This window comes from Diceros bicornis, unplaced genomic scaffold (assembly GCF_020826845.1).
Source record: "Diceros bicornis minor isolate mBicDic1 unplaced genomic scaffold, mDicBic1.mat.cur scaffold_92_ctg1, whole genome shotgun sequence".
Lineage (NCBI taxonomy): Eukaryota > Metazoa > Chordata > Mammalia > Perissodactyla > Rhinocerotidae > Diceros > Diceros bicornis.
Genome location: NW_026691812.1, coordinates 836,763 through 848,792, shown reverse-complemented (window position 1 = coordinate 848,792; position 12,030 = coordinate 836,763). Strand labels below are relative to the sequence as shown.

The 12,030-nt window shown below is 42.6% G+C and overlaps 1 protein-coding gene and 1 long non-coding RNA gene across 2 annotated transcripts in view; both read left to right on the top strand.

Annotated features, from left to right (window-relative positions):
• LOC131403832 (uncharacterized) overlaps window positions 1–8,606 on the top strand; it is a 37,826-nt gene extending 29,220 nt beyond the window's left edge. The window contains exons 3-4 of the long non-coding RNA XR_009219556.1: window positions 677–790; window positions 8,494–8,606. This is a non-coding gene — a long non-coding RNA (uncharacterized LOC131403832). The remainder of the gene's footprint in view (window positions 1–676; window positions 791–8,493) is intronic.
• Window positions 1–12,030, top strand: part of LOC131403834 (centrosomal protein kizuna-like) — a 68,058-nt gene that overhangs the window by 33,399 nt on the left and 22,629 nt on the right.

Below are 12,030 nucleotides of genomic sequence, written 5' to 3'. Positions count from 1 at the left end.
GAAGTTTCTAATCAGTCTCTTTGGAAGCTACTATGATACCGTGACAGACCTAACCTAAAACAGTGGCCAAATTGTTAGACTAGACCAGTCCCCCAGTAGACTGGAAATAGATAATGAAGGCTAAATCCCTCTTTCCCTCCCTTCCTCTTCTTACTAAAAATAAAGAAAATTGTATTGCAGTGGGATCTGAATGGAGAAATAATAGTCATTTTTCTGCGTTCAGAAATAGAGGACATAACCAGTATCCAGCCAGCAGTTTTCAATTTCTTAGCAGTGACGATTTAAGTAAATTTCACATGAGTTGTGGAGATCTAACTTTGTTATGATTGACAATAGAAAATTAGCCTTTTCTGCTGTTAAGATTATCTAGCATTCCTATCAGTCAGGTGGAATGTGGAATGAGATTGCATAGCTGTCGATTTGAAGGTCATTAAAGTCTTCAAAGGGTTAAAAGTTTCTTCCACTGATGGATTTAAAACTGCCACATACACACAAACAAGGTTTTCAAAATGCCCCATTTTACATCTTTGTCGAGAGATAGTCTGGTTGCTGCATTTTTGTGTCTAGATTATATTACAGATATGTCAATAAACCACGAAGAACCTCCGTAGATTCTAGAAGCTGGGCCATCTGTGCTTAAATAAACATCTCATGCAGCACCTGTTTTATTTTATAGGCTCTATAATCACAGTGACATTCTGAAAGAAGACCTTGAAGCCTGTGGAACAGCTGTCCTTCACCAGCCTCCGAGACTCTTACCTGGAGGTGGCAGCCATGAAAAGCAAGTCAGGTATTATTGGGATGAAATTGCTGCTGTGGAAGGATGGCCATTCTTGTTCCCAGATGCTTCCAAATGAAAACAAAACACTAGTCCACACGGTCACCACTGGGATAGACACTTGTAGTTGTCAGTTTAACTGTTTTATGGACTTGACCATTTACTTCTTTGTAAATGTATTTGTTTCTAATTGTTAATTGGATATATCCACTCAATCCCTACTCATAACAATGTTTTAAGGGCTTACTTGGGGGGAGGGAGCACAGGTAGCCTTCATCTGGTATATTAGCATACCTTCGTGAACAACCCAGGATATAATCTAGTCTAGCCACCACCCTAGAGGGATGTCATTGGCAAGTCCAAACCCCAGATGGATTCCTCAATTTCCAAGGTCATGCTGGTGATACAGGCCCCCAATCTAGAAGATACAGGCCCCCAATCTGCAAGTATGGTCTCTGGACCAGCAGCATCAACAAGACCTGGGAACACGTTTTCCCCGCCCAGGCCTCACTGAATCAGGAATCTGGGGGTAAGACCCAGCCACCTGGGTTTTAATGAGCCCTTAAGGGAACTACCCTCCCTCAGGTTTGAGAGCCACCACTTCAAGGATATCCCTTAAAGGCCATAAAGCTAGGATGAGAGAGAGAGGGGGTTAATTATTTGCAGGGTAGTTGGCCATGTGAACCATGATTCTTGTACATCCTTCCTGAGTCAATCAGAAATCTGTTCTGTACCCTCTACCCACCTTTTAGGTAGTGTGGGTTTCTTTTCATGGCCTCAGAAGCTTTGTGGCATCTGAGCGACTTATTGAGGTCATAGAATTACATATGTGTAATTTGTGTAATGGTTTGTCCAGTGTTGGCACCTGGTCGGTGCCTAATTCATGTTGCATAATTGTTGCCAGTGACCTAACTCTGATTTTTATTTTGGGGACTGACTATATTTCCTTTTATTAAAATATATCCCCACTATTTACTAGCAGAGAACAAATTATTTCTCGAGCATGGTCAGCAGATGAGTGTCTGTGAAAGCCCACCTGAAAGGACCTTGTTTCGCTGAGAGTGAGAGGGGCTTTGGGTCTGGTTATCTTATATCTAACATCATTTTCTCTACCTTCAGTGTGCCACATAGGCTGTTTTATGTTAATGATTTTCTTCAGAGTAGAATTCAGCATAAATCCCACGAAAGCGTGAGAAGTCAAGATGATGGTTTCTAAAAGGACCTTGGCACAAGAAGACTTGGCCAATCATATGTTCCATTTAACAGAGCACAAGATGAGGTTCACAAGTCCTGAAAGTGTATACATTACCTTCTGCATCTGTACTAGTGATCTCCAAACTGTGGAAAATGCTGGAAATGACCTTCCTGGTCAGTAACTTTTCAACCTGAAGCAGTAAAGGGCAATGCAAGAAAATCCTTTTTCCTGTTTTTTGTTCTTTGTTTTTTTTGTGAGGAAGATCAGCCCTGAGCTAACATTCATGCCAATCCTCCTCTTTTTGCTGAGGAAGACCAGCTCTGAGCTAACATCTATTGCCAATCCTCCTCCGTTTTTTCCCCAAAGCCCCAGTAGATAGTTGTATTTCATAGTTGCACATCCTTCTAGTTGCTGTATGTGGTACGCAGCCTCAGCATGGCCGTTCAAGCGGTACGTCAGTGGGCGCCGGGATCCGAACCTGGGCCGCCAGTAGCGGAGCGCGCGCACTTAACTGCTAACCCACGGGGCCGGCTCCCCCTCTTTCCTGTTGTTTTATCATGCAAGATAAAAAACAGCAGTCTTAAATACTCCTTTACAAGGCGGTGGAAGAAGCTGTCTGGGGCGGAGTCTTTCTGCACTCTGTAGGTCATTTGGTGATTATGTGTTGTGAGGCTCTGTAACCAGGCCCCTGTTTCTTTCTCACTGCTTTTTGTATCTGTTGATATACTATTTTGCATAAACCACAGTTGTGGTATGTGGCATAGAAAGCATATATGCATTTATAATTCTCTGTGCAAACTGACTTGTTAGACTAAATGATTCATTGTGTGACTCTCTCAACCTACGCTGCCAAACTGTGATTGTGGGTGATGAGATAAAATATCTACATCTACTAGACTAGAGATTTGTATAGTTTCTCAACATGCATAATAGAGCATTGATTTCCATTATGAAAGGTTGCATTTTGCATGACTGTTGGTCTACAGTTATGTATAAATCAGCTTTCCCTAAGAAATGATCCTTCTTTATGACCAACACAAATTTTAAAATTAATATCTGGAGGCTGCAAGACTGCTTCTTTACCACAATCATTTTTTTAAGCCAGATAAAGAAGTCAGGAATGATTACTAATGTCAGTGTTATGTTCTGTTACGATTAGGATTGCCCTTTTATGCCCCATTGTGTGTTGTGACTGGGGGTGCTGTTTAATGCACACTGATTGTCACTGGTTCACTGTCTAGCCTTGGAAAAAGTGCCAAGTGTTTATATGACCTTTGAGAGATAAGCAGTCAGGTCTTTAAATACAGATTCTTTCTAAAGAGTTTTATTTATTTATTTATTTTTGCTGAAGAAGATTAGCCCTGAGCTAACATCTGTTGCCAGTCTTCCTCTTTTTTTGCTTGAGGAAGTTTAGCCCTGAGCTAACATCTGTGCTAATCCTCCTCTATCTTGTATGTGGGTCACTGCCACAGCATGGCTGATGAGTGAGTGGTGTGGATTCACACCTGGGATCCGAACCCGTGAAGCAGGGCTGCCAAAGTGGAGCACGCCAAACTCAACCACTAGGTCACCAGGCCAGCCCCTCTAACAAGTTTTAATCATGGCATCGGGCTGCTTGCTGCTCTTCTTGCTCTAGCCACCCTCTGTGCCCCTCAGCACCCAGGAATTATTGTTGGACACTCCCCTAAGTGATATATTCCCATCTGCTTTGAGATCTCCCCTTGACCAAAGCAGTCAACTGGTCAACTTGATAAACTATTTCAGAAACACAGATTTGGAGAGAATGATCTACTTTTGTTCCTTAATTGTTAATGACACTGATGTCATTAGAATTCTAAGCCAGGCAGAGTAGGAAGGCTCTAATGGGTTATGAACTCCTTAAAGCCTGTTGAAGAGAACTGTGTTTGGTGTGGCGGCAGCCCTGCTTGTGCCCCTGACCCAACCATGGCTGTCGAGGTCTATCTCTTTACTATAATCTCATCTGCAAAATGGGGTACCTGCCCCACAGCGTACTCTAAAAGATAGTGAGAAGACTTCTGAATTCCTGCTCACAAAGTGAAGCATCTTAAAAGGAAAAAGAACAAAACCGTTCCTATCATCATTATTGATTTTTGTTATATCAGGGATTAAGTGTTCAAAGACCTTCATATGAAAGGTTTACTGTTATTAGGTGGAAGACCAAGTTGTTATTTTAGACAATCGTGAATTATTAAAATATAATTCATGTCATTTGGGGTAATTGATAAAAAATTTGTTCATTATTGCCTTCTGGAAAACATATTTTAACATAAAAATGATTACTTAAGTAATTTTATCTTATATGAAATCCATATTGAGAGTACTCATTATTTTATTTTTTTTCCAGGTGCAACTAATTAATTGTCTCTTGTTAGTGGCTACTTTCAGATACAGTTGCCCAATTGTGCTCTCAAACTCATGCTGAAAAATTGAGTCAGCTTTATATTATTTGGATTACAGTATGTAAAAACCTCTTTATTTTATTCTGCCTATTATGTTCAGAATAAAATTCAGGGTACTTACTATTTTGTCTGCATTTAAAACTTTGGTCAAGTTACCAATCTGTTGTAAATCAGTTGTAATTAGGAAATGTTGGTACATTTACTTAAATTGCAGTTTTCTGATTGGAAGCCATTCCAAGTGTATGAAGTTAATTATAGACTGTTTAAAGTCTATTCTTTTATTATCTTTTTAATTAAAGGAGTATATAATTTAGCTGACATTGAACTTTGTTTCTTCTCTGTGGCATTGATGTTATAAATTTTCCAATGTAAAGTAGACGAAAGAGAAAAAAAAAACTCCTTTAAATCCTTTGTACCTTGGGCCGGCCCAGTGGCACAAGCGGTTAAGTGCTAGCGCTCCTCTGTGGCAGCCCGGGGTTCGCTGGCCCGGATCCCAGGTGCACACCAGCGCACCGCTTGTCAGGCCATGCTGTGGCGGTGTCCCATATAAAGTAGAGGAAGATGGGCACAGATGTTAGCTGAGGGCCAGTCTTCCTCAGCAAAAAAGAGGAGGATTGGCATTGGATGTTAGCTCAGGGCTGGTCTTCCTCACACACACATACAAAATCCTTTGTACCACTTTGCAAATTTTCTGATTTGGTGTGTTTATGTAGAAACATGGGCAAGACTCCATGCAAGGAGAGCCATGGCTGTTGTACTCCTCACCCAATTTGTCCTGAAATCAATCTGCATGAAAGCCTGGTTTTGTGCTGTAAGTGTTGGCTTAACTGTTCAGAAGTCACAGAGTCTAGATGCTGTACCTCCTTCCATAGCTCATTTGCTATTTGACCCCATGCAAGTCAATTAATGGGTTTTGTCCTTTTGTGAGGTATGTATAATAATTATAGGAAACCTTAGCTAGTTCTTTCATACCAGAGCCCAAAGGATGGTTACAGTTGGTGGGGACATTAGTAGCCTCTTGCCTTGGCTTTGCCTCTGCAGAAGTCACGTGTATCAGTCACCAGCGAGACGGTCTCTGATAATTCAGTCCATCCCAACTACTTGAACTAACTTAATTCACCCTACTTCAACTTGTTTCCAGGTTTAACTCAACCTAAGTAAACATCTTTTCAGACCAGAAGCACAATTGATTTACTCATTATGAGAAATGAAACGGCTGAATGGACTAGAATTTGCTGGTAGCCTGTGATTGCATTTTCCCGGTAGGGAAATCTCTTGTGAAACCAAATGTAGAAAAAGGTTGCTTCATTTACATAGAAACAGAACAAAGGAATTGGGTGCATTATGACATTGGTGAGGTCTAGACAGAACCAAGAAAGGCAAGTTGCTGAAGGGGCTTTCTACCAAACCAGCCAGAAACCTTAGAATCATTCTGGGAAGTTTTTAAATAAGTTCAAGGATTCTGATGACCCATCCCACTTTATTCAACTCTTGGGAAAAACTAGAGTTAGGTCAGGCAAAGATTATAACAATTAAGATTTATTAAAGAAGGTTCTGAATTGTACCTAGACTTACTTTTTTTCCAAATATTTTCTTATGAAAATTTCCAAACATAGAGAAAAGTAAAAGGAACTGTGTAATGAGCATCCATATACCCACCACCCAGATTCTACCATTGACATTTGATTGCACTCCCATATGTGTGTCTCTTCATATTTCCATCCATCCATCAGTCACAATCTCTTATTTTTATGCATTTCCAAGTAAGTTGCAGACATTAGTATACTGTTTTTTAACTTTTTACTTTTAAATTTTTAAAACATTCACAAAAGCCGCTATAATAACATAATGAAGTCCCGTGTACCCCTCACCCAGATCCACCAGTTGTCAACATTTTGCTAGTCTTGTTTTATCTTTCCCTCATCCACACTTTTTTCTTTGAGTAGTTTAAAAGAGACAACATATTTTACTTATAAATACTCACAAATACTTATATCTCTAACATATAAGGATGTAATACATTACCATTTACCAAGATTCTTTACTTTATCTGATACCTATTTCTTGTGAGTTTGTCTTGATTATCTCAAAAAAGTCATTTTACATTTGCTTTGTTTGTATCAGGATCGAAATGCTATCACCTGTAAACTGCTGGTTCAATCCAGATACATGATGATACTCCAGCCCAGTTATTTTGGCAAGACAATGTCATAGGTGGTGCTTGTACTTCGTTTTTTTTTTTTTTTTTTTGTGAGGAAGATCAGCGCTGAGCTAACATCCGATGCCAGTCCTCCTCTTTTTTTTTTTTTGCTGAGGAAGATTGGCCTTGAGCTAACATCCATGCCCATCTTCCTCTACTTTATACGGGATGCCGCCACAGCATGGCTTGACAAGCGGTGCGTTGGTGCACGCCCGGGATCCGAACCTGCGAACCCCAGGCCACCAAAGCGGAGTGCGTGCACTTAACTACTGCGCCACCAGGCTGCCCCAGTGCTTGTACTTCTTATTACACCCCCCTCAGGCCGCATGTGATGTCTGGTTGTCATGTTGTTAGGAAGACTGGTCTGTGGGTTTGAACATTGATAGACTGATGCTTCAGTATAAAATTTACTGTTATGCATTTTCCACAAAATTATGATCATTTCCTAGATGCATTCATTAATTTGGACTTACAAAATGGTGACTTTTCTAATTTGTTAATTTCTTCTGCATTTATTAGTTGGAAGAACTTTTCCCATCAACTACTTGTTAATTGTGAAATGCATTTTTTGACCACAAAGGCAGGATAAATGCTTGATTCTCTCCCTTTACTTACCAATTTTCAGAATATCAAGTTGTTTCCCTAGCAGCCTCCAAAGGTTTGTTTATTTGTTTATATTTTTAATTTTGGTGAAACACACATGACATAAAATTTACCATCTTAACCATTTTTGAGTGTACAGCTCAGTAGTGTTAAGTACATTCACATTGTTCTGCAACAGATCTCTAGAACTTTTTCGTCTTACAAAACTGAAACTCATATCCATTAAATAGCTCTCCATTTCTCCCTCTCCCAGCACCTAGCATCACCATTCTGCTTTCTGTTTCTGTGAATGTGACTGCTCTAGGTGTCTTATGTAAGTGGAATCATGCAGTCTTTGTCTTTTTGTGACTGGCTTATTGTACTTAGCATAGTGTCCTTAAGATTCATCCATGTTGTAGAATGTGACAGGATTTCCTTCCTTTTTGAGGCTGAATCCAAAGATTTTTTATTATTTTTAAAACTTTTTATTATTTATTTTTTAAATGAACTTGTAGATTTTTATATATTTGCTGTGTTTAAGTCCATTGCACTCATTGTTCTTTTTGGTGCTCAAATTGTCCCGTCCTTGGCCAGCAGGAACCCTTTCAAGATGGCCTCTGAGGCCTTTTGACATGACTCAGTGGTCTTTGATAGCTTCCGTACTTTCTAGTATGACAAGGTTTTCCAGGCTCGTCTTGTACATTTCCTGCCCCAGAACTAGAACAGGGCATTTCCCTAAGGGAACCTGGTTCCTTTTAGTATCTAAATACCGTAGTCTAGGCAGCAATATAGGCTTCCCTTTAACTCTTTCCTAATAATACCTTAATTTTTAAAAAATTTCATAGTAAGTATATAACAGGAATCAACTGTTGTTGAGATGGAAATGTGATCTGTTTCTCTTAACTACACTTAAGAGGAGGGTGACTATCTGTGCAGTGATTTGAAACCATGGCCGCGCATTAGAATCGCTCTGTGAGCCTTAAAAAATCCCAATGGCTGGACCACACCTCAGGCCAATTTTATTAGACTCTGTAGGGGTGGCATTAGGCACCTGGATTTTGCAAACCTCCCCAGGTAGTTCCAGTATGCAGCCAAAGTTGAGAATGCTCATCTAGCAATGAAATCATAACCAAAATAAAATTAAAAAAGAAATACCAAGACTCTGGAAATTCCCTTAGTCCAGAATATATTAGGTTCTAGACTTTTCTGGATGAACTATCTTCTACCACCTTGATTAAGGGGCCTTTGAAAATATGGGAATCTCATAAGTAACCCAATACTACAAATTTCTAATGTGTCTCCTATTTCTGTGTTACAGATCTGAACAAGCGTCAGCCTCAGGCTTGTTGAGGGCACAGTTGGGTCAGCACATGGCCACCTTGAAAGAACGTGATAATTCTATCACAGAAGAGGTAGCTAAGAAGTCTGAAGTTTTCCAGTCAAAAACGTGGACCAGAGGACAGGGGTTAGTAATTTTTATTTTTTTTAATAAGTTTCAAGATGTACAAATTATTCATTTAAGGAAATAGTCATGTTCTTAACAATGGTTAACATAGTTGAAAAAATATTAAATAATAGTGAGGGTTTATGGTTGGTTTTAACTTTCTGCTCTCAGGCCTTTTGCATAGTGTTTTATGTAGGAATCTCAACTCCTTACATAACGTTGATTCAGGTTTTGGAGCTAACCTAATTAAGCATATCTACCACAGCATTTTCCAAGGAACTTAGAAGCCTCTTGTGGCGTCCTGGTTTTCTTTCTCCACTCCATCCAGACCCGGGAAACAGAGCCGTCTTCCGTGGCTGACGTGTGGGCTGGGGGCGAGAAGGTCCGAGGGAGTGGAGCCTTGCTGTGCCGGGTCCAGCCTAGGCCAAGGAGTTGGTGTTTATTGAGTAGATTCTGAAAAGCCGGCAGAGCTTTGCGAGCGGGGCTGTCATGAGGTCTCTGCTGCGCCTTGGGGAGTTCTGTCTGCTTGGAGTGGGACTGAGACGGGGAGGAGCGGGCCCTGCTGTGGGCCAGACAAGACAGCGAGGGGCCTGACTCAGGAGCTGGCGCAGAGGGGAGCGTGAGCTGCTGAAGAGACCAGGGAACCCATGGAGCAGACTCCCAAGGAAGGCAGGAGGGGCCTGACTCAGGAGCTGGCGCAGAGGGGAGCGTGAGCTGCTGAAGAGACCAGGGAACCCATGGAGCAGACTCCCAAGGAAGGCAGGAGGGGCCTGACTCAGGAGCTGGCGCAGAGGGGAGCGTGAGCTGCTGAAGAGACCAGGGAACCCATGGAGCAGACTCCCAAGGAAGGCAGGAGGGGCCTGACTCAGGAGCTGGCGCAGAGGGGAGCGTGAGCTGCTGAAGAGACCAGGGAACCCATGGAGCAGACTCCCAAGGAAGGCAGGAGGGGCCTGACTCAGGAGCTGGCGCAGAGGGGAGCGTGAGCTGCTGAAGAGACCAGGGAACCCATGGAGCAGACTCCCAAGGAAGGCAGGAGGGGCCTGACTCAGGAGCTGGCGCAGAGGGGAGCGTGAGCTGCTGAAGAGACCAGGGAACCCATGGAGCAGACTCCCAAGGAAGGCAGGAGGGGCCTGACTCAGGAGCTGGCGCAGAGGGGAGCGTGAGCTGCTGAAGAGACCAGGGAACCCATGGAGCAGACTCCCAAGGAAGGCAGGAGGGGCCTGACTCAGGAGCTGGCGCAGAGGGGAGCGTGAGCTGCTGAAGAGACCAGGGAACCCATGGAGCAGACTCCCAAGGAAGGCAGGAGGGGCTCCCACCCAGGAGCCAGATTTAGAGCGTTCCCGTCGTGGTCCTCGTCATTCCCTGGAGAAGCCATACACTCAGAGAGGTGGCCTTTCCTTTCCTGAATTTAATGTCTTGTGCACGTGTCTAGTTTCATGTATGTTTTCTCATCCTTACATGCAATATAGGGTTTTCTGGCTTTGATGCTTTTCATTTTTATCGTGCGCAAAGTTCGAGGATTCTGCATGTGCCCCTCCCGGAGGCGCGGCTTGCCATCTCTGCACTGAAGTCACACACCTGTGTCGCTGTGCGGTCCAGAGCCTCGGCCATCACCCCTCAAGCCTCTCAGAGCACCTTCAGTCCTTCTCAAGCCCCCCTTTCTTTGCCTCTTTGATTAAAAGAGAGTAGAAGTACTTTTTTTAAGCATTTCAAACGTACAAACAGAGAGTGATAAAATGAACCCAGGAATCCCACGCCTCCCAGCCCAGACTCACATGTGTTGTTACCATTGCACCCTATTTATTTCAGACCTGCTCCTCATCTTCCTTCTCCTCATCTTCCTACCCCTCCTCCTTTTCCCCCTCCCTCTTGGCTTCTCTCTCTCCCCCTTTCACGCACCTTCCCTCCCTTCTTCTGCTCTTTCTCTCCTCTTCTTCTCCCCTCCTTTTCTCCTTCTCCTCCTCTCCCTCCTCTAACCTCCTTCCTCCCCAATTTCTTTCTCCTGAAATAAATTATTATGGAGATACAGCCCCTGTGCGCTTCTCCTCAAGCCCATGCCCCTTTTCAGAGGTAATCTTGTGCTATCCTTCCCACACATATTTTCATTTCACTGCACTTCCTGTGACTCAATAAATAACCTATAGTTTTGTTTTGTTTCAGGTATGATACCACTTGTGTGAATGTTCTTTGAGAAAGAACCATGTTCTTGAGGAAAAACAGAACCTGTGTTTTTTAGATCCGTCCCACACCTATTGATAAATGTAGATCTTTTTTTTTTTTAGGTCAGGAAGATTAGCCCTGAGCTAACATCTGTTGCCAATCCTCCTCTTTTTACTGAGGAAGATTGGCCCTGGGCTAACATCCGTGCCCATCTTCCTCTACTTTATATGTGGGATGCCTGCCACAGCATGGCTTGATGCACCTGCCATGCACATGTCCACGCCTGGGATCCCAACTTGTGAACCCTGGGCCACTGAAGCGGAGCAGGGGAACTTAACCACTCTGCCACTGGGCTGGCCCAATAAATGTAGATCTTAAGAAGGATTTGTTTTCCGGTTTTGTTGTCCATTTTATCTAGTACCATTTTGTAACAACATTGTATTCCATTCTTGTTCACTCAAGTAGGTCACATCTCAGCCGTGTCAAGGCTGAAATAAGCAGTGGTCTACTGCCCTTTCCTATCTAGTCATCTTTTTTTAAAAAGGTGTTGTTTATATTAGAAAACGTATTCCCAGTTCCAGACAACCAATCCACTCATAATTTTTCAAATAATAACTCCATTTTTTTTTTTAGAGGATCTCTCAGTGTTGCTTGGTTTTTTGTTTTTTTTTTTTAATTTTATTTATTTATTTTTTCCCCCAAAGCCCCAGTAGATAGTTGTGTCATAGTTGCACATCCTTCCAGTTGCTGTATGTGGGACGCGGCCACAGCATGGCCGGAGAAGCGGTGCGTCGGTGCGCGCCCAGGATCTGAACCTGGGCCGCCAGCAGCGGAGCGCGCGCACCCAACCGCCAAGCCACGGGCCGGCCCAATAACTCCATTATTAATGAGAAGGGGCTGCCCAATTAATAACTTATGAATCAAGTGATATTCTGCCTCCCCTCGTAGGTTTTTTGTTCCCTTTTAAATCATCCTGATCTCATCTTAGTGACAATCATAAAAATTACCAATAAATTAATCACAAAATCTGTCCTTAAAAATCGAAGTAAGCAGGCAGTTTCTGAAACTGTTAGGTTGTGACTGAAGAAATGCACAGCCGTAAAGAACAATGTTACCAAAATGACCTGGGCAGGGCAAGCCTTGCAAACTTTAGAACAAAATGCTTTTGTGAGTTCTAGGACTGTTTTGATTTACATGTCATGCTTTTACTATTAGCAAAATCAAGTATCTTTGGTTGTTTCCCTGTATTGA